Source organism: Pelobates fuscus, chromosome 3, assembly GCF_036172605.1.
Source record: "Pelobates fuscus isolate aPelFus1 chromosome 3, aPelFus1.pri, whole genome shotgun sequence".
NCBI classification, from domain to species: Eukaryota; Metazoa; Chordata; class Amphibia; order Anura; family Pelobatidae; genus Pelobates; species Pelobates fuscus.
In genome coordinates this window covers 425,293,808-425,312,176 of record NC_086319.1, presented here as the reverse complement: position 1 = coordinate 425,312,176, position 18,369 = coordinate 425,293,808, and the positions used below count along the sequence as shown (strand labels likewise).

Below are 18,369 nucleotides of genomic sequence, written 5' to 3'. Positions count from 1 at the left end.
GGTCATCTGACCCAAATCATTCCCTAACACCACATCTGCTGGTAAGTTCTGCATTAGTCCCACTTCGACTGTCCCCTCTCCCGCACCCCAGTTCAAATGTACTTTCGCCGTGGGTAGTCGGTATACAGCTCCCCCGGCTACCCGAACGGCCACAGATCCGCCGGTATGCGTGCCCTCCGAAACCAAATGGGGGGCTATCAGGGTTAAGGTAGCTCCCGAATCTCGCAGACCCTGCACTTCGGTCCCCTCAAGGGTTACCAGTTGTCGGTGATGTTGCCGGTTATCAGTGGCTCGGACCGACATGACTTCGTGTAATATGCCCAGAGGTTCCTCCGCCTGCACACTCCATAAATCCTGAGTGGCGGGGTCCCTCTGGTAATGGTGAGCAGCCGCCCTGGGTGCGGGGTTTGGACGGCCCTGATTCCAAGTGGGCCTGCTGCGATTCTGGGTGCATTCTCGGGCCATATGCCCCCATTGTTTACAGGAATGGCATTGGATGTTGGCCCGCCCGTTGTATCTAGAAGGTGGCGGTACGTGTCCTTGTGAGGGACGGAACGGGGCCGCGGTGGGCGCTAGGGGTGTTGTAGCGCCAGGTAGTCCTGGGGGTCGGGAGTAGCTTTTGGCTACGGGTTCCTGGGGTCTCCGGGCATCAAAATGTTGATCGGCCAATCTAGCCGCTTCCGTTAGGGTAAGGGGTTTCCTGTCCCGTACCCATTCTTGCGTCTCCGGGGATAATCCGTTAAAAAACTGTTCCAGCAACATCAGCTGGCGCAATTCCTCCATGGTGGTGGCGTTGCTGGCCTGGATCCACCCTTGGGAGGCCTGATCCAATTTGTGTGCCCATTCTGCGTGCGAATCTCGCTCTGGTTTGCGTAAGTGTCGGAACTTGCGCCGGTATGCCTCTGGGGTAATGGCATACCTCTCCAAGATTGCGCGTTTTACTTTGGCATAATCTTTGCTGTCCTCACTGGGTACAGCCCGGTACGCTTCGGCTGCCCGACCTGCTAGTTTGCTTGCTAGCAGTTGCACCCATACGGACCGTTCTAGCTCATGCAGATCACACAGTCTTTCAAAGTCCTGCAAGTACCCGTCTATCTCGTCCTTTTCCTCGCAAAAAGCCCTGAAGGCCTGGGACGGGATCTTGGGCTTTACTGGGTTGTAGAGGGACCCTGTGTTTGACTCGGTTCGAGCCAGGGTGTGTTGCGGGCTGTGTGCCATAACATATTCCTGCACATTTTCCATTACCATATTTAACATGGCATCTGATATCGGTTGCGGCAAAAACGCTAGCCTGGTCCTCATTTCTCTTTCATAGAGCGTTTCCTCCATAACTACCGGGGGGGTAGCGCTGCGGGCTTGGTCTCCCTCCATCAGCTCGGCAATGATTGTCGCCTTGTTTTTGCTGCTGGCTACTTTCCCTCTGGCTTCTAGTAGTTCCTTTAACGTCTGTCGCTTCAGTATGGTATAATCAATCTCCATACGAATTGCCTTTGCTTTCCTCGTTCGGTAGTTCCAGTTACACGAACTCCGTTTTTCGGCTGTAAGGTTCGGATCCCGTCGCTTGCCACCAATTGTAACGGAACGCAGTATATTAGTCCACGATATCCGTTGGTATCCTCAGGAAATCCACAGTCAAGACAGAAAGCACGGCAATATTCCCCATCCTCCCAATAACCGGACGAAACACAGTTTGGGAGTCAACTAACTCGGTTTATTCACAGGCAGTATATTTATACAGTTCCCCATGCAAGGGGCTTCCAGACAGTAATTCCAGGGGATTTCTCCCAACATGCACTGTGACCTTCCCAACAGGCATTGCTGCACGAGAAGGATACTCCCACTAAAATGGACGCTTAAGTGGATTATCTCCTCGTGCAGCAAAACCGACAATTGACATTAAAATACACAATTCACACAATATTCGGTACTTTATAATAATTGAACGTTCGGTAGATAGCTGGGGTCGGAGCGCACACTTTGTGAGAATACCGCTCCGATCCCAGCTGAATTGACCGAACGCCGCACATAATACAATAAAACATTAAAGTGGGTTTGAAAGTACCGAATAAGTACAGGACACATAATGCACCGAACGCGGAGCTCCCGAACGCTCTGAAAGTCCAGCGGTGTTCAATCATCGAGTAGCCGTTTTCCGTTCCAGGCTCTCGACGACCGAACACTGCTGCAAGGACAAAGGATCCAAGATGGCCGACCGCCGCATGGTCGGTAGCCGATCGGCGGCCATCTAGGAGAGCCTTGAAACACCGATTGCAACCGGGGTGTACTCGGTTACTTGGTGCCACACGACTGGTGAAGGTGTGGTCTATCTGGGGAGCCCACATTCGTACGGCGAACGGCTGTACATAGCATTATCACAGGTAACGACTTGCAGTATACATTCCGCCTATGGACAACCTACGCTGCATATAAGTTAGAAGTGGCTAGGTTTGCCACAACTACTTATTGTAGGTAAGGGTCTCACAGTCTGTAGATGGTAACACTACTTATTGTAGGTAAGGGTCTCCCAGCCTGTAGATGGTAACACTACTTATTGTAGGTAAGGGTCTCACAGTCTGTAGATGGTAACACTACTTATTGTAGGTAAGGGTCTCACAGTCTGTAGATGGTAACACTACTTATTGTAGGTAAGGGTCTCCCAGCCTGTAGATGGTAACACTACTTATTGTAGGTAAGGGTCTCCCAGCCTGTAGGTGGTAACACTACTTATTGTAGGTAAGGGTCTCACAGCCTGTAGATGTTAACACTACTTATTGTAGGTAAGGGTCTCCCAGCCTGTAGATGGTAACACTACTTATTGTAGGTAAGGGTCTCACAGTCTGTAGATGGTAACACTACTTATTGTAGGTAAGGGTCTCACAGTCTGTAGATGGTAACACTACTTATTGTAGGTAAGGGTCTCCCAGCCTGTAGATGGTAACACTACTTATTGTAGGTAAGGGTCTCCCAGCCTGTAGATGGTAACACTACTTATTGTAGGTAAGGGTCTCCCAGCCTGTAGATGGTAACACTACTTATTGTAGGTAAGGGTCTCACAGTCTGTAGGTGGTAACACTACTTATTGTAGGTAAGGGTCTCCCAGCCTGTAGATGGTAACACTACTTATTGTAGGTAAGGGTCTCACAGTCTGTAGGTGGTAACACTACTTATTGTAGGTAAGGGTCTCACAGTCTGTAGATGGTAACACTACTTATTGTAGGTAAGGGTCTCACAGTCTGTAGGTGGTAACACTACTTATTGTAGGTAAGGTTCTCACAGTCTGTAGATGGTAACACTACTTATTGTAGGTAAGGGTCTCCCAGCCTGTAGATTGTAACACTACTTATTGTAGGTAAGGGTCTCCCAGCCTGTAGATGGTAACACTACTTATTGTAGGTAAGGGTCTCACAGTCTGTAGATGGTAACACTACTTATTGTAGGTAAGGGTCTCACAGCCTGTAGATGGTAACACCACTTATTGTAGGTAAGGGTCTCACAGTCTGTAGATGGTAACACTACTTATTGTAGGTAAGGGTCTCCCAGCCTGTAGATGGTAACACTACTTATTGTAGGTAAGGGTCTCCCAGCCTGTAGATGGTAACACTACTTATTGCAGGTAAGGTTCTCACAGTCTGTAGATGGTAACACTACTTATTGTAGGTAAGGGTCTCCCAGCCTGTAGATGGTAACACTACTTATTGTAGGTAAGGTTCTCACAGCCTGTAGATGGTAACACTACTTATTGTAGGTAAGGGTCTCACAGTCTGTAGATGGTAACACTACTTATTGTAGGTAAGGGTCTCCCAGCCTGTAGATGGTAACACTACTTATTGTAGGTAAGGGTCTCACAGTCTGTAGATGGTAACACTACTTATTGCAGGTAAGGGTCTCCCAGCCTGTAGATGGTAACACTACTTATTGTAGGTAATGGTCTCACAGTCTGTAGATGGTAACACTACTTATTGTAGGTAATGGTCTCACAGTCTGTAGATGGTAACACTACTTATTGTAGGTAAGGGTCTCACAGTCTGTAGATGGTAACACTACTTATTGTAGGTAAGGGTCTCCCAGCCTGTAGGTGGTAACACTACTTATTGTAGGTAAGGGTCTCACAGCCTGTAGATGGTAACACTACTTATTGTAGGTAAGGTTCTCACAGCCTGTAGATGGTAACACTACTTATTGTAGGTAAGGGTCTCACAGTCTGTAGATGGTAACACTACTTATTGTAGGTAAGGGTCTCCCAGCCTGTAGATGGTAACACTACTTATTGTAGGTAAGGGTCTCACAGTCTGTAGATGGTAACACTACTTATTGCAGGTAAGGGTCTCCCAGCCTGTAGATGGTAACACTACTTATTGTAGGTAATGGTCTCACAGTCTGTAGATGGTAACACTACTTATTGTAGGTAATGGTCTCACAGTCTGTAGATGGTAACACTACTTATTGTAGGTAAGGGTCTCCCAGCCTGTAGGTGGTAACACTACTTATTGTAGGTAAGGGTCTCACAGCCTGTAGATGGTAACACTACTTATTGTAGGTAAGGGTCTCCCAGCCTGTAGATGGTAACACTACTTATTGTAGGTAATGGTCTCACAGTCTGTAGATGGTAACACTACTTATTGTAGGTAAGGGTCTCCCAGCCTGTAGATGGTAACACTACTTATTGTAGGTAAGGGTCTCCCAGCCTGTAGGTGGTAACACTACTTATTGTAGGTAAGGGTCTCCCAGCCTGTAGATGGTAACACTACTTATTGTAGGTAAGGGTCTCCCAGCCTGTAGATGGTAACACTACTTTTTGTAGGTAAGGGTCTCACAGTCTGTAGATGGTAACACTACTTATTGTAGGTAAGGGTCTCACAGTCTGTAGATGGTAACACTACTTATTGTAGGTAAGGGTCTCCCAGCCTGTAGATGGTAACACTACTTATTGTAGGTAAGGGTCTCCCAGCCTGTAGATGGTAACACTACTTATTGTAGGTAAGGGTCTCCCAGCCTGCAGGTGGTAACACTACTTATTGTAGGTAAGGGTCTCCCAGCCTGTAGATGGTAACACTACTTATTGTAGGTAAGGGTCTCCCAGCCTGTAGATGGTAACACTACTTATTGTAGGTAAGGGTCTCACAGCCTGTAGATGGTAACACTACTTATTGTAGGTAAGGGTCTCACAGCCTGTAGATGGTAACACTACTTATTGTAGGTAAGGGTCTCCCAGCCTGTAGATGGTAACACTACTTATTGTAGGTAAGGGTCTCCCAGCCTGTAGATGGTAACACTACTTATTGTAGGTAAGGGTCTCACAGCCTGTAGATGGTAACACTACTTATTGTAGGTAATGGTCTCCCAGTCTGTAGATGGTAACACTACTTATTGTAGGTAAGGGTCTCACAGTCTGTAGGTGGTAACACTACTTATTGTAGGTAAGGGTCTCACAGTCTGTAGATGGTAACACTACTTATTGTAGGTAAGGGTCTCCCAGCCTGTAGATGGTAACACTACTTATTGTAGGTAAGGGTCTCACAGTCTGTAGATGGTAACACTACTTATTGTAGGTAATGGTCTTACAGTCTGTAGATGGTAACACTACTTATTGTAGGTAAGGGTCTCCCAGCCTGTAGGTGGTAACACTACTTATTGTAGGTAAGGGTCTCACAGCCTGTAGATGGTAACACTACTTATTGTAGGTAAGGGTCTCCCAGCCTGTAGATGGTAACACTACTTATTGTAGGTAAGGGTCTCACAGCCTGTAGATGGTAACACTACTTATTGTAGGTAAGGGTCTCACAGCCTGTAGATGGTAACACTACTTATTGTAGGTAAGGGTCTCCCAGCCTGTAGATGGTAACACTACTTATTGTAGGTAAGGGTCTCCCAGCCTGTAGATGGTAACACTACTTATTATAGGTAAGGGTCTCACAGCCTGTAGGTGGTAACACTACTTATTGTAGGTAAGGGTCTCACAGCCTGTAGATGGTAACACTACTTATTGTAGGTAAGGGTCTCCCAGCCTGTAGATGGTAACACTACTTATTGTAGGTAAGGGTCTCCCAGCCTGTAGGTGGTAACACTACTTATTGTAGGTAAGGGTCTCACAGCCTGTAGATGGTAACACTACTTATTGTAGGTAAGGGTCTCACAGTCTGTAGATGGTAACACTACTTATTGTAGGTAAGGGTCTCCCAGCCTGTAGATGGTAACACTACTTATTGTAGGTAAGGGTCTCCCAGCCTGTAGATGGTAACACTACTTATTGTAGGTATGGGTCTCACAGCCTTTAGATGGTAACACTACTTATTGTAGGTAATGGTCTCCCAGTCTGTAGATGGTAACACTACTTATTGTAGGTAAGGGTCTCCCAGCCTGTAGATGGTAACACTACTTATTGTAGGTAAGGGTCTCACAGTCTGTAGGTGGTAACACTACTTATTGTAGGTAAGGGTCTCACAGTCTGTAGGTGGTAACACTACTTATTGTAGGTAAGGGTCTCACAGTCTGTAGGTGGTAACACTACTTATTGTAGGTAAGGGTCTCACAGTCTGTAGGTGGTAACACTACTTATTGTAGGTAAGGGTCTCCCAGCCTGTAGATGGTAACACTACTTATTGTAGGTAAGGGTCTCACAGTCTGTAGGTGGTAACACTACTTATTGTAGGTAAGGGTCTCACAGTCTGTAGATGGTAACACTACTTATTGTAGGTAAGGGTCTCCCAGCCTGTAGGTGGTAACACTACTTATTGTAGGTAAGGGTCTCCCAGCCTGTAGATGGTAACACTACTTATTGTAGGTAAGGGTCTCACAGTCTGTAGATGGTAACACTACTTATTGTAGGTAAGGGTCTCACAGTCTGTAGATGGTAACACTACTTATTGTAGGTAAGGGTCTCACAGCCTGTAGATGGTAACACTACTTATTGTAGGTAAGGGTCTCACAGCCTGTAGATTGTAACACTACTTATTGTAGGTAAGGGTCTCACAGTCTGTAGATGGTAACACTACTTATTGTAGGTAAGGGTCTCCCAGCCTGTAGATGGTAACACTACTTATTGTAGGTAAGGGTCTCCCAGCCTGTAGATGGTAACACTACTTATTGTAGGTAAGGGTCTCACAGTCTGTAGGTGGTAACACTACTTATTGTAGGTAAGGGTCTCCTAGCCTGTAGATGGTAACACTACTTATTGTAGGTAAGGGTCTCACAGTCTGTAGGTGGTAACACTACTTATTGTAGGTAAGGGTCTCACAGTCTGTAGATGGTAACACTACTTATTGTAGGTAAGGGTCTCACAGTCTGTAGGTGGTAACACTACTTATTGTAGGTAAGGGTCTCCCAGCCTGTAGATGGTAACACTACTTATTGTAGGTAAGGGTCTCCCAGCCTGTAGGTGGTAACACTACTTATTGTAGGTAAGGTTCTCACAGTCTGTAGATGGTAACACTACTTATTGTAGGTAAGGGTCTCCCAGCCTGTAGATTGTAACACTACTTATTGTAGGTAAGGGTCTCACAGTCTGTAGATGGTAACACTACTTATTGTAGGTAAGGGTCTCCCAGCCTGTAGATGGTAACACTACTTATTGTAGGTAAGGGTCTCACAGTCTGTAGATGGTAACACTACTTATTGTAGGTAAGGGTCTCACAGTCTGTAGATGGTAACACTACTTATTGTAGGTAAGGGTCTCCCAGCCTGTAGATGGTAACACTACTTATTGTAGGTAAGGGTCTCCCAGCCTGTAGGTGGTAACACTACTTATTGTAGGTAAGGGTCTCCCAGCCTGTAGATGGTAACACTACTTATTGTAGGTAAGGGTCTCACAGCCTGTAGATGGTAACACTACTTATTGTAGGTAAGGGTCTCCCAGCCTGTAGATGGTAACACTACTTTTTGTAGGTAAGGGTCTCACAGTCTGTAGATGGTAACACTACTTATTGTAGGTAAGGGTCTCCCAGCCTGTAGATGGTAACACTACTTATTGTAGGTAAGGGTCTCCCAGCCTGTAGATGGTAACACTACTTATTGTAGGTAAGGGTCTCACAGTCTGTAGGTGGTAACACTACTTATTGTAGGTAAGGGTCTCCTAGCCTGTAGATGGTAACACTACTTATTGTAGGTAAGGGTCTCACAGTCTGTAGGTGGTAACACTACTTATTGTAGGTAAGGGTCTCACAGTCTGTAGATGGTAACACTACTTATTGTAGGTAAGGGTCTCACAGTCTGTAGGTGGTAACACTACTTATTGTAGGTAAGGTTCTCACAGTCTGTAGATGGTAACACTACTTATTGTAGGTAAGGGTCTCCCAGCCTGTAGATTGTAACACTACTTATTGTAGGTAAGGGTCTCACAGTCTGTAGATGGTAACACTACTTATTGTAGGTAAGGGTCTCCCAGCCTGTAGATGGTAACACTACTTATTGTAGGTAAGGGTCTCACAGTCTGTAGATGGTAACACTACTTATTATAGGTAAGGGTCTCACAGTCTGTAGATGGTAACACTACTTATTGTAGGTAAGGGTCTCCCAGCCTGTAGATGGTAACACTACTTATTGTAGGTAAGGGTCTCCCAGCCTGCAGGTGGTAACACTACTTATTGTAGGTAAGGGTCTCACAGCCTGTAGATGGTAACACTACTTATTGTAGGTAAGGGTCTCACAGTCTGTAGATGGTAACACTACTTATTGTAGGTAAGGGTCTCCCAGCCTGTAGATGGTAACACTACTTATTGTAGGTAAGGATCTCCCAGCCTGTAGATGGTAACACTACTTATTGTAGGTAAGGGTCTCACAGCCTGTAGATGGTAACACTACTTATTGTAGGTAATGGTCTCCCAGTCTGTAGATGGTAACACTACTTATTGTAGGTAAGGGTCTCCCAGCCTGTAGATGGTAACACTACTTATTGTAGGTAAGGGTCTCACAGTCTGTAGGTGGTAACACTACTTATTGTAGGTAAGGGTCTCCCAGCCTGTAGATGGTAACACTACTTATTGTAGGTAAGGGTCTCCCAGCCTGTAGGTGTTAACACTACTTATTGTAGGTAAGGGTCTCACAGCCTGTAGATGGTAACACTACTTATTGTAGGTAAGGGTCTCCCAGCCTGTAGATGGTAACACTACTTATTGTAGGTAAGGGTCTCACAGTCTGTAGATGGTAACACTACTTATTGTAGGTAAGGGTCTCACAGTCTGTAGATGGTAACACTACTTATTGTAGGTAAGGGTCTCCCAGCCTGTAGATGGTAACACTACTTATTGTAGGTAAGGGTCTCCCAGCCTGTAGGTGGTAACACTACTTATTGTAGGTAAGGGTCTCACAGCCTGTAGACTGTAACACTACTTATTGTAGGTAAGGGTCTCACAGTCTGTAGATGGTAACACTACTTATTGTAGGTATGGGTCTCACAGTCTGTAGATGGTAACACTACTTATTGTAGGTAAGGGTCTCCCAGCCTGTAGATGGTAACACTACTTATTGTAGGTAATGGTCTCACAGTCTGTAGATGGTAACACTACTTATTGTAGGTAAGGGTCTCCCAGCCTGTAGATGGTAACACTACTTATTGTAGGTAAGGGTCTCACAGCCTGTAGATGGTAACACTACTTATTGTAGGTAAGGTTCTCACAGTCTGTAGATGGTAACACTACTTATTGTAGGTAAGGTTCTCACAGTCTGTAGATGGTAACACTACTTATTGTAGGTAAGGGTCTCCCAGCCTGTAGATGGTAACACTACTTATTGTAGGTAATGGTCTCCCAGTCTGTAGATGGTAACACTACTTATTGTAGGTAAGGGTCTCACAGTCTGTAGGTGGTAACACTACTTATTGTAGGTAAGGGTCTCACAGCCTGTAGATGGTAACACTACTTATTGTAGGTAATGGTCTCCCAGTCTGTAGATGGTAACACTACTTATTGTAGGTAAGGTTCTCACAGTCTGTAGATGGTAACACTACTTATTGTAGGTAAGGGTCTCCCAGCCTGTAGATGGTAACACTACTTATTGTAGGTAATGGTCTCCCAGTCTGTAGGTGGTAACACTACTTATTGTAGGTAAGGGTCTCCCAGCCTGTAGATGGTAACACTACTTATTGTAGGTAAGGTTCTCACAGTCTGTAGGTTGTAACACTACTTATTGTAGGTAAGGGTCTCACAGTCTGTAGATGGTAACACTACTTATTGTAGGTAAGGGTCTTCCAGCCTGTAGGTGGTAACACTACTTATTGTAGGTAAGGGTCTCCCAGCCTGTAGATGGTAACACTACTTATTGTAGGTAAGGGTCTCACAGTCTGTAGATGGTAACACTACTTATTGTAGGTAAGGGTCTCACAGTCTGTAGATGGTAACACTACTTATTGTAGGTAAGGGTCTCACAGCCTGTAGATGGTAACACTACTTATTGTAGGTAAGGGTCTCACAGCCTGTAGATTGTAACACTACTTATTGTAGGTAAGGGTCTCACAGTCTGTAGATGGTAACACTACTTATTGTAGGTAAGGGTCTCACAGTCTGTAGATGGTAACACTACTTATTGCAGGTAAGGGTCTCCCAGTCTGTAGATGGTAACACTACTTATTGTAGGTAAGGGTCTCACAGTCTGTAGATGGTAACACTACTTATTGTAGGTAATGGTCTCACAGTCTGTAGATGGTAACACTACTTATTGTAGGTAAGGGTCTCACAGCCTGTAGATTGTAACACTACTTATTGTAGGTAAGGGTCTCACAGTCTGTAGATGGTAACACTACTTATTGTAGGTAAGGGTCTCACAGTCTGTAGATGGTAACACTACTTATTGTAGGTAAGGGTCTCCCAGTCTGTAGATGGTAACACTACTTATTGCAGGTAAGGGTCTCCCAGTCTGTAGATGGTAACACTACTTATTGTAGGTAAGGGTCTCACAGTCTGTAGATGGTAACACTACTTATTGTAGGTAAGGGTCTCCCAGCCTGTAGATGGTAACACTACTTATTGTAGGTAAGGGTCTCACAGTCTGTAGATGGTAACACTACTTATTGTAGGTAATGGTCTCACAGTCTGTAGATGGTAACACTACTTATTGTAGGTAAGGGTCTCACAGCCTGTAGATTGCAACACCACTTATTGTAGGTAAGGGTCTCACAGTCTGTAGATGGTAACACTACTTATTGTAGGTAAGGGTCTCACAGTCTGTAGATGGTAACACTACTTATTGTAGGTAAGGGTCTCACATCCTGTAGATGGTAACACCACTTATTTTTTTTTGTAAATATAATTTTTATTTTTGTTTTGTTTACGTTCAAAGTTTGGAGACTCGCAGGTCTCTAGTCAAGTTAGAATATGCAGACAGGTTTAACGATCAGTATCAAAAAGATCTCGGGCTCGCAGGCCCTCATGGGTAAGTAAACAGGTTGATACAGTGTCACAGGTTTTTGAGCAAGAGCATAATGTGTGCCCTGTCCCTTGTTGAGGGCAGTATTTTTGCATGTTCAGTTGGGCTCGCAGGCCCCTTGTAATGTCTGGCTCGCAGGTCCCGTATAAGGTAACACCACTTATTGTAGGTAAGGGTCTCACAGTCTGTAGATGGTAACACTACTTATTGTAGGTAAGGGTCTCCCAGCCTGTAGATGGTAACACTACTTATTGTAGGTAAGGGTCTCCCAGCCTGTAGATGGTAACACTACTTATTGCAGGTAAGGTTCTCACAGTCTGTAGATGGTAACACTACTTATTGTAGGTAAGGGTCTCCCAGCCTGTAGATGGTAACACTACTTATTGTAGGTAAGGGTCTCACAGTCTGTAGATGGTAACACTACTTATTGTAGGTAAGGGTCTCCCAGCCTGTAGATGGTAACACTACTTATTGTAGGTAAGGGTCTCACAGTCTGTAGATGGTAACACTACTTATTGCAGGTAAGGGTCTCCCAGCCTGTAGATGGTAACACTACTTATTGTAGGTAATGGTCTCACAGTCTGTAGATGGTAACACTACTTATTGTAGGTAATGGTCTCACAGTCTGTAGATGGTAACACTACTTATTGTAGGTAAGGGTCTCCCAGCCTGTAGGTGGTAACACTACTTATTGTAGGTAAGGGTCTCACAGCCTGTAGATGGTAACACTACTTATTGTAGGTAAGGGTCTCCCAGCCTGTAGATGGTAACACTACTTATTGTAGGTAATGGTCTCACAGTCTGTAATGGTAACACTACTTATTGTAGGTAAGGGTCTCCCAGCCTGTAGATGGTAACACTACTTATTGTAGGTAAGGGTCTCCCAGCCTGTAGGTGGTAACACTACTTATTGTAGGTAAGGGTCTCACAGCCTGTAGATGGTAACACTACTTATTGTAGGTAAGGGTCTCCCAGCCTGTAGATGGTAACACTACTTTTTGTAGGTAAGGGTCTCACAGTCTGTAGATGGTAACACTACTTATTGTAGGTAAGGGTCTCACAGTCTGTAGATGGTAACACTACTTATTGTAGGTAAGGGTCTCCCAGCCTGTAGATGGTAACACTACTTATTGTAGGTAAGGGTCTCCCAGCCTGTAGATGGTAACACTACTTATTGTAGGTAAGGGTCTCCCAGCCTGCAGGTGGTAACACTACTTATTGTAGGTTAGGGTCTCCCAGCCTGTAGATGGTAACACTACTTATTGTAGGTAAGGGTCTCCCAGCCTGTAGATGGTAACACTACTTATTGTAGGTAAGGGTCTCACAGCCTGTAGATGGTAACACTACTTATTGTAGGTAAGGGTCTCACAGTCTGTAGATGGTAACACTACTTATTGTAGGTAAGGGTCTCCCAGCCTGTAGATGGTAACACTACTTATTGTAGGTAAGGGTCTCCCAGCCTGTAGATGGTAACACTACTTATTGTAGGTAAGGGTCTCACAGCCTGTAGATGGTAACACTACTTATTGTAGGTAATGGTCTCCCAGTCTGTAGATGGTAACACTACTTATTGTAGGTAAGGGTCTCACAGTCTGTAGGTGGTAACACTACTTATTGTAGGTAAGGGTCTCACAGTCTGTAGATGGTAACACTACTTATTGTAGGTAAGGGTCTCCCAGCCTGTAGATGGTAACACTACTTATTGTAGGTAAGGGTCTCACAGTCTGTAGATGGTAACACTACTTATTGTAGGTATGGGTCTCACAGTCTGTAGATGGTAACACTACTTATTGTAGGTAAGGGTCTCACAGTCTGTAGATGGTAACACTACTTATTGTAGGTAAGGGTCTCACAGTCTGTAGATGGTAACACTACTTATTGTAGGTAAGGGTCTCCCAGCCTGTAGATGGTAACACTACTTATTGTAGGTAAGGGTCTCACAGCCTGTAGATGGTAACACTACTTATTGTAGGTAAGGGTCTCCCAGCCTGTAGGTGGTAACACTACTTATTGTAGGTATGGGTCTCCCAGCCTGTAGATGGTAACACTACTTATTGTAGGTATGGGTCTCACAGTCTGTAGATGGTAACACTACTTATTGTAGGTAAGGGTCTCCCAGCCTGTAGATGGTAACACTACTTATTGTAGGTAATGGTCTCACAGTCTGTAGATGGTAACACTACTTATTGTAGGTAAGGGTCTCCCAGCCTGTAGATGGTAACACTACTTATTGTAGGTAAGGGTCTCACAGCCTGTAGATGGTAACACTACTTATTGTAGGTAAGGTTCTCACAGTCTGTAGATGGTAACACTACTTATTGTAGGTAAGGTTCTCACAGTCTGTAGATGGTAACACTACTTATTGTAGGTAAGGGTCTCCCAGCCTGTAGATGGTAACACTACTTATTGTAGGTAATGGTCTCCCAGTCTGTAGATGGTAACACTACTTATTGTAGGTAAGGGTCTCACAGTCTGTAGGTGGTAACACTACTTATTGTAGGTAAGGGTCTCACAGCCTGTAGATGGTAACACTACTTATTGTAGGTAATGGTCTCCCAGTCTGTAGATGGTAACACTACTTATTGTAGGTAAGGTTCTCACAGTCTGTAGATGGTAACACTACTTATTGTAGGTAAGGGTCTCCCAGCCTGTAGATGGTAACACTACTTATTGTAGGTAAGGGTCTCCCAGCCTGTAGATGGTAACACTACTTATTGTAGGTAAGGGTCTCCCAGCCTGTAGATGGTAACACTACTTATTGTAGGTAAGGGTCTCCCAGCCTGTAGATGGTAACACTACTTATTGTAGGTAAGGTTCTCACAGTCTGTAGGTTGTAACACTACTTATTGTAGGTAAGGGTCTCACAGTCTGTAGATGGTAACACTACTTATTGTAGGTAAGGGTCTCCCAGCCTGTAGATGGTAACACTACTTATTGTAGGTAAGGGTCTCACAGTCTGTAGATGGTAACACTACTTATTGTAGGTAAGGGTCTCACAGTCTGTAGATGGTAACACTACTTATTGTAGGTAAGGGTCTCACAGTCTGTAGATGGTAACACTACTTATTGTAGGTAAGGGTCTCACAGCCTGTAGATGGTAACACTACTTATTGTAGGTAAGGGTCTCACAGCCTGTAGATTGTAACACTACTTATTGTAGGTAAGGGTCTCACAGTCTGTAGATGGTAACACTACTTATTGTAGGTAAGGGTCTCACAGTCTGTAGATGGTAACACTACTTATTGCAGGTAAGGGTCTCACAGTCTGTAGATGGTAACACTACTTATTGTAGGTAATGGTCTCACAGTCTGTAGATGGTAACACTACTTATTGTAGGTAATGGTCTCACAGTCTGTAGATGGTAACACTACTTATTGTAGGTAAGGGTCTCACAGCCTGTAGATTGTAACACTACTTATTGTAGGTAAGGGTCTCACAGTCTGTAGATGGTAACACTACTTATTGTAGGTAAGGGTCTCACAGTCTGTAGATGGTAACACTACTTATTGTAGGTAAGGGTCTCCCAGTCTGTAGATGGTAACACTACTTATTGCAGGTAAGGGTCTCCCAGTCTGTAGATGGTAACACTACTTATTGTAGGTAAGGGTCTCACAGTCTGTAGATGGTAACACTACTTATTGTAGGTAAGGGTCTCCCAGCCTGTAGATGGTAACACTACTTATTGTAGGTAAGGGTCTCACAGTCTGTAGATGGTAACACTACTTATTGTAGGTAATGGTCTCACAGTCTGTAGATGGTAACACTACTTATTGTAGGTAAGGGTCTCACAGCCTGTAGATTGCAACACCACTTATTGTAGGTAAGGGTCTCACAGTCTGTAGATGGTAACACTACTTATTGTAGGTAAGGGTCTCACAGTCTGTAGATGGTAACACTACTTATTGTAGGTAAGGGTCTCACAGCCTGTAGATGGTAACACCACTTATTTTTTTTTGTAAATATAATTTTTATTTTTGTTTTGTTTACGTTCTAAGTTTGGAGACTCGCAGGTCTCTAGTCAAGTTAGAATATGCAGACAGGTTTAACGATCAGTATCAAAAAGATCTCGGGCTCGCAGGCCCTCATGGGTAAGTAAACAGGTTGATACAGTGTCACAGGTTTTTGAGCAAGAGCATAATGTGTGCCCTGTCCCTTGTTGAGGGCAGTATTTTTGCATGTTCAGTTGGGCTCGCAGGCCCCTTGTAATGTCTGGCTCGCAGGTCCCGTATAAGGTAACACCACTTATTGTAGGTAAGGGTCTCACAGTCTGTAGATGGTAACACTACTTATTGTAGGTAAGGGTCTCCCAGCCTGTAGATGGTAACACTACTTATTGTAGGTAAGGGTCTCACAGTCTGTAGATGGTAACACTACTTATTGTAGGTAAGGGTCTCACAGTCTGTAGATGGTAACACTACTTATTGTAGGTAAGGGTCTCCCAGCCTGTAGATGGTAACACTACTTATTGTAGGTAAGGGTCTCACAGCCTGTAGATGGTAACACTACTTATTGTAGGTAAGGGTCTCCCAGCCTGTAGGTGGTAACACTACTTATTGTAGGTATGGGTCTCCCAGCCTGTAGATGGTAACACTACTTATTGTAGGTATGGGTCTCACAGTCTGTAGATGGTAACACTACTTATTGTAGGTAAGGGTCTCCCAGCCTGTAGATGGTAACACTACTTATTGTAGGTAATGGTCTCACAGTCTGTAGATGGTAACACTACTTATTGTAGGTAAGGGTCTCCCAGCCTGTAGATGGTAACACTACTTATTGTAGGTAAGGGTCTCACAGCCTGTAGATGGTAACACTACTTATTGTAGGTAAGGTTCTCACAGTCTGTAGATGGTAACACTACTTATTGTAGGTAAGGTTCTCACAGTCTGTAGATGGTAACACTACTTATTGTAGGTAAGGGTCTCCCAGCCTGTAGATGGTAACACTACTTATTGTAGGTAATGGTCTCCCAGTCTGTAGATGGTAACACTACTTATTGTAGGTAAGGGTCTCACAGTCTGTAGGTGGTAACACTACTTATTGTAGGTAAGGGTCTCACAGCCTGTAGATGGTAACACTACTTATTGTAGGTAATGGTCTCCCAGTCTGTAGATGGTAACACTACTTATTGTAGGTAAGGTTCTCACAGTCTGTAGATGGTAACACTACTTATTGTAGGTAAGGGTCTCCCAGCCTGTAGATGGTAACACTACTTATTGTAGGTAATGGTCTCCCAGTCTGTAGGTGGTAACACTACTTATTGTAGGTAAGGGTCTCCCAGCCTGTAGATGGTAACACTACTTATTGTAGGTAAGGTTCTCACAGTCTGTAGATGGTAACACTACTTATTGTAGGTAAGGGTCTCCCAGCCTGTAGATGGTAACACTACTTATTGTAGGTAATGGTCTCCCAGTCTGTAGGTGGTAACACTACTTATTGTAGGTAAGGGTCTCCCAGCCTGTAGATGGTAACACTACTTATTGTAGGTAATTGTCTCACAGTCTGTAGGTGGTAACACTACTTATTGTAGGTAAGGGTCTCCCAGCCTGTAGATGGTAACACTACTTATTGTAGGTAATGGTCTCACAGTCTGTAGATGGTAACACTACTTATTGTAGGTAAGGGTCTCACAGTCTGTAGATGGTAACACTACTTATTGTAGGTAAGGGTCTCACAGTCTGTAGATGGTAACACCAGTTATTGTAGGTGAAGGTCTCCCAGCCTGTAGGTTGTAACACTACTTATTGTAGGTAAGGGTCTCACAGTCTGTAGATGGTAACACTACTTATTGTAGGTAAGGGTCTCCCAGCCTGTAGGTGGTAACACTACTTATTGTAGGTAAGGGTCTCCCAGCCTGTAGATGGTAACACTACTTATTGTAGGTAAGGGTCTCACAGTCTGTAGATGGTAACACTACTTATTGTAGGTAAGGGTCTCACAGTCTGTAGATGGTAACACTACTTATTGTAGGTAAGGGTCTCACAGCCTGTAGATGGTAACACTACTTATTGTAGGTAAGGGTCTCACAGCCTGTAGATTGTAACACTACTTATTGTAGGTAAGGGTCTCACAGTCTGTAGATGGTAACACTACTTATTGTAGGTAAGGGTCTCCCAGTCTGTAGATGGTAACACTACTTATTGTAGGTAAGGGTCTCACAGTCTGTAGATGGTAACACTACTTATTGTAGGTAATGGTCTCACAGTCTGTAGATGGTAACACTACTTATTGTAGGTAAGGGTCTCACAGCCTGTAGATTGTAACACTACTTATTGTAGGTAAGGGTCTCACAGTCTGTAGATGGTAACACTACTTATTGTAGGTAAGGGTCTCACAGTCTGTAGATAGTAACACTACTTATTGTAGGTAAGGGTCTCCCAGTCTGTAGATGGTAACACTACTTATTGCAGGTAAGGGTCTCCCAGTCTGTAGATGGTAACACTACTTATTGTAGGTAAGGGTCTCACAGTCTGTAGATGGTAACACTACTTATTGTAGGTAAGGGTCTCCCAGCCTGTAGATGGTAACACTACTTATTGTAGGTAAGGGTCTCACAGTCTGTAGATGGTAACACTACTTATTGTAGGTAATGGTCTCACAGTCTGTAGATGGTAACACTACTTATTGTAGGTAAGGGTCTCACAGCCTGTAGATTGCAACACCACTTATTGTAGGTAAGGGTCTCACAGTCTGTAGATGGTAACACTACTTATTGTAGGTAAGGGTCTCACAGCCTGTAGATGGTAACACTACTTATTGTAGGTAAGGGTCTCACAGCCTGTAGATTGTAACACTACTTATTGTAGGTAAGGGTCTCACATCCTGTAGATTGTAACACTACTTATTGTAGGTAAGGGTCTCACAGTCTGTAGATGGTAACACTACTTATTGTAGGTAAGGGTCTCCCAGCCTGTAGATGGTAACACTACTTATTGTAGGTAAGGGTCTCACAGTCTGTAGATGGTAACACTACTTATTGCAGGTAAGGGTCTCCCAGTCTGTAGATGGTAACACTAC

The 18,369-nt window shown here is 44.2% G+C and overlaps 1 protein-coding gene across 7 annotated transcripts in view; it reads left to right on the top strand.

Moving 5' to 3' along the window:
* Positions 1 to 18,369, top strand: part of DLG4 (discs large MAGUK scaffold protein 4) — a 404,912-nt gene that overhangs the window by 316,841 nt on the left and 69,702 nt on the right. The gene's annotated exons all lie outside the window — the stretch shown is intronic.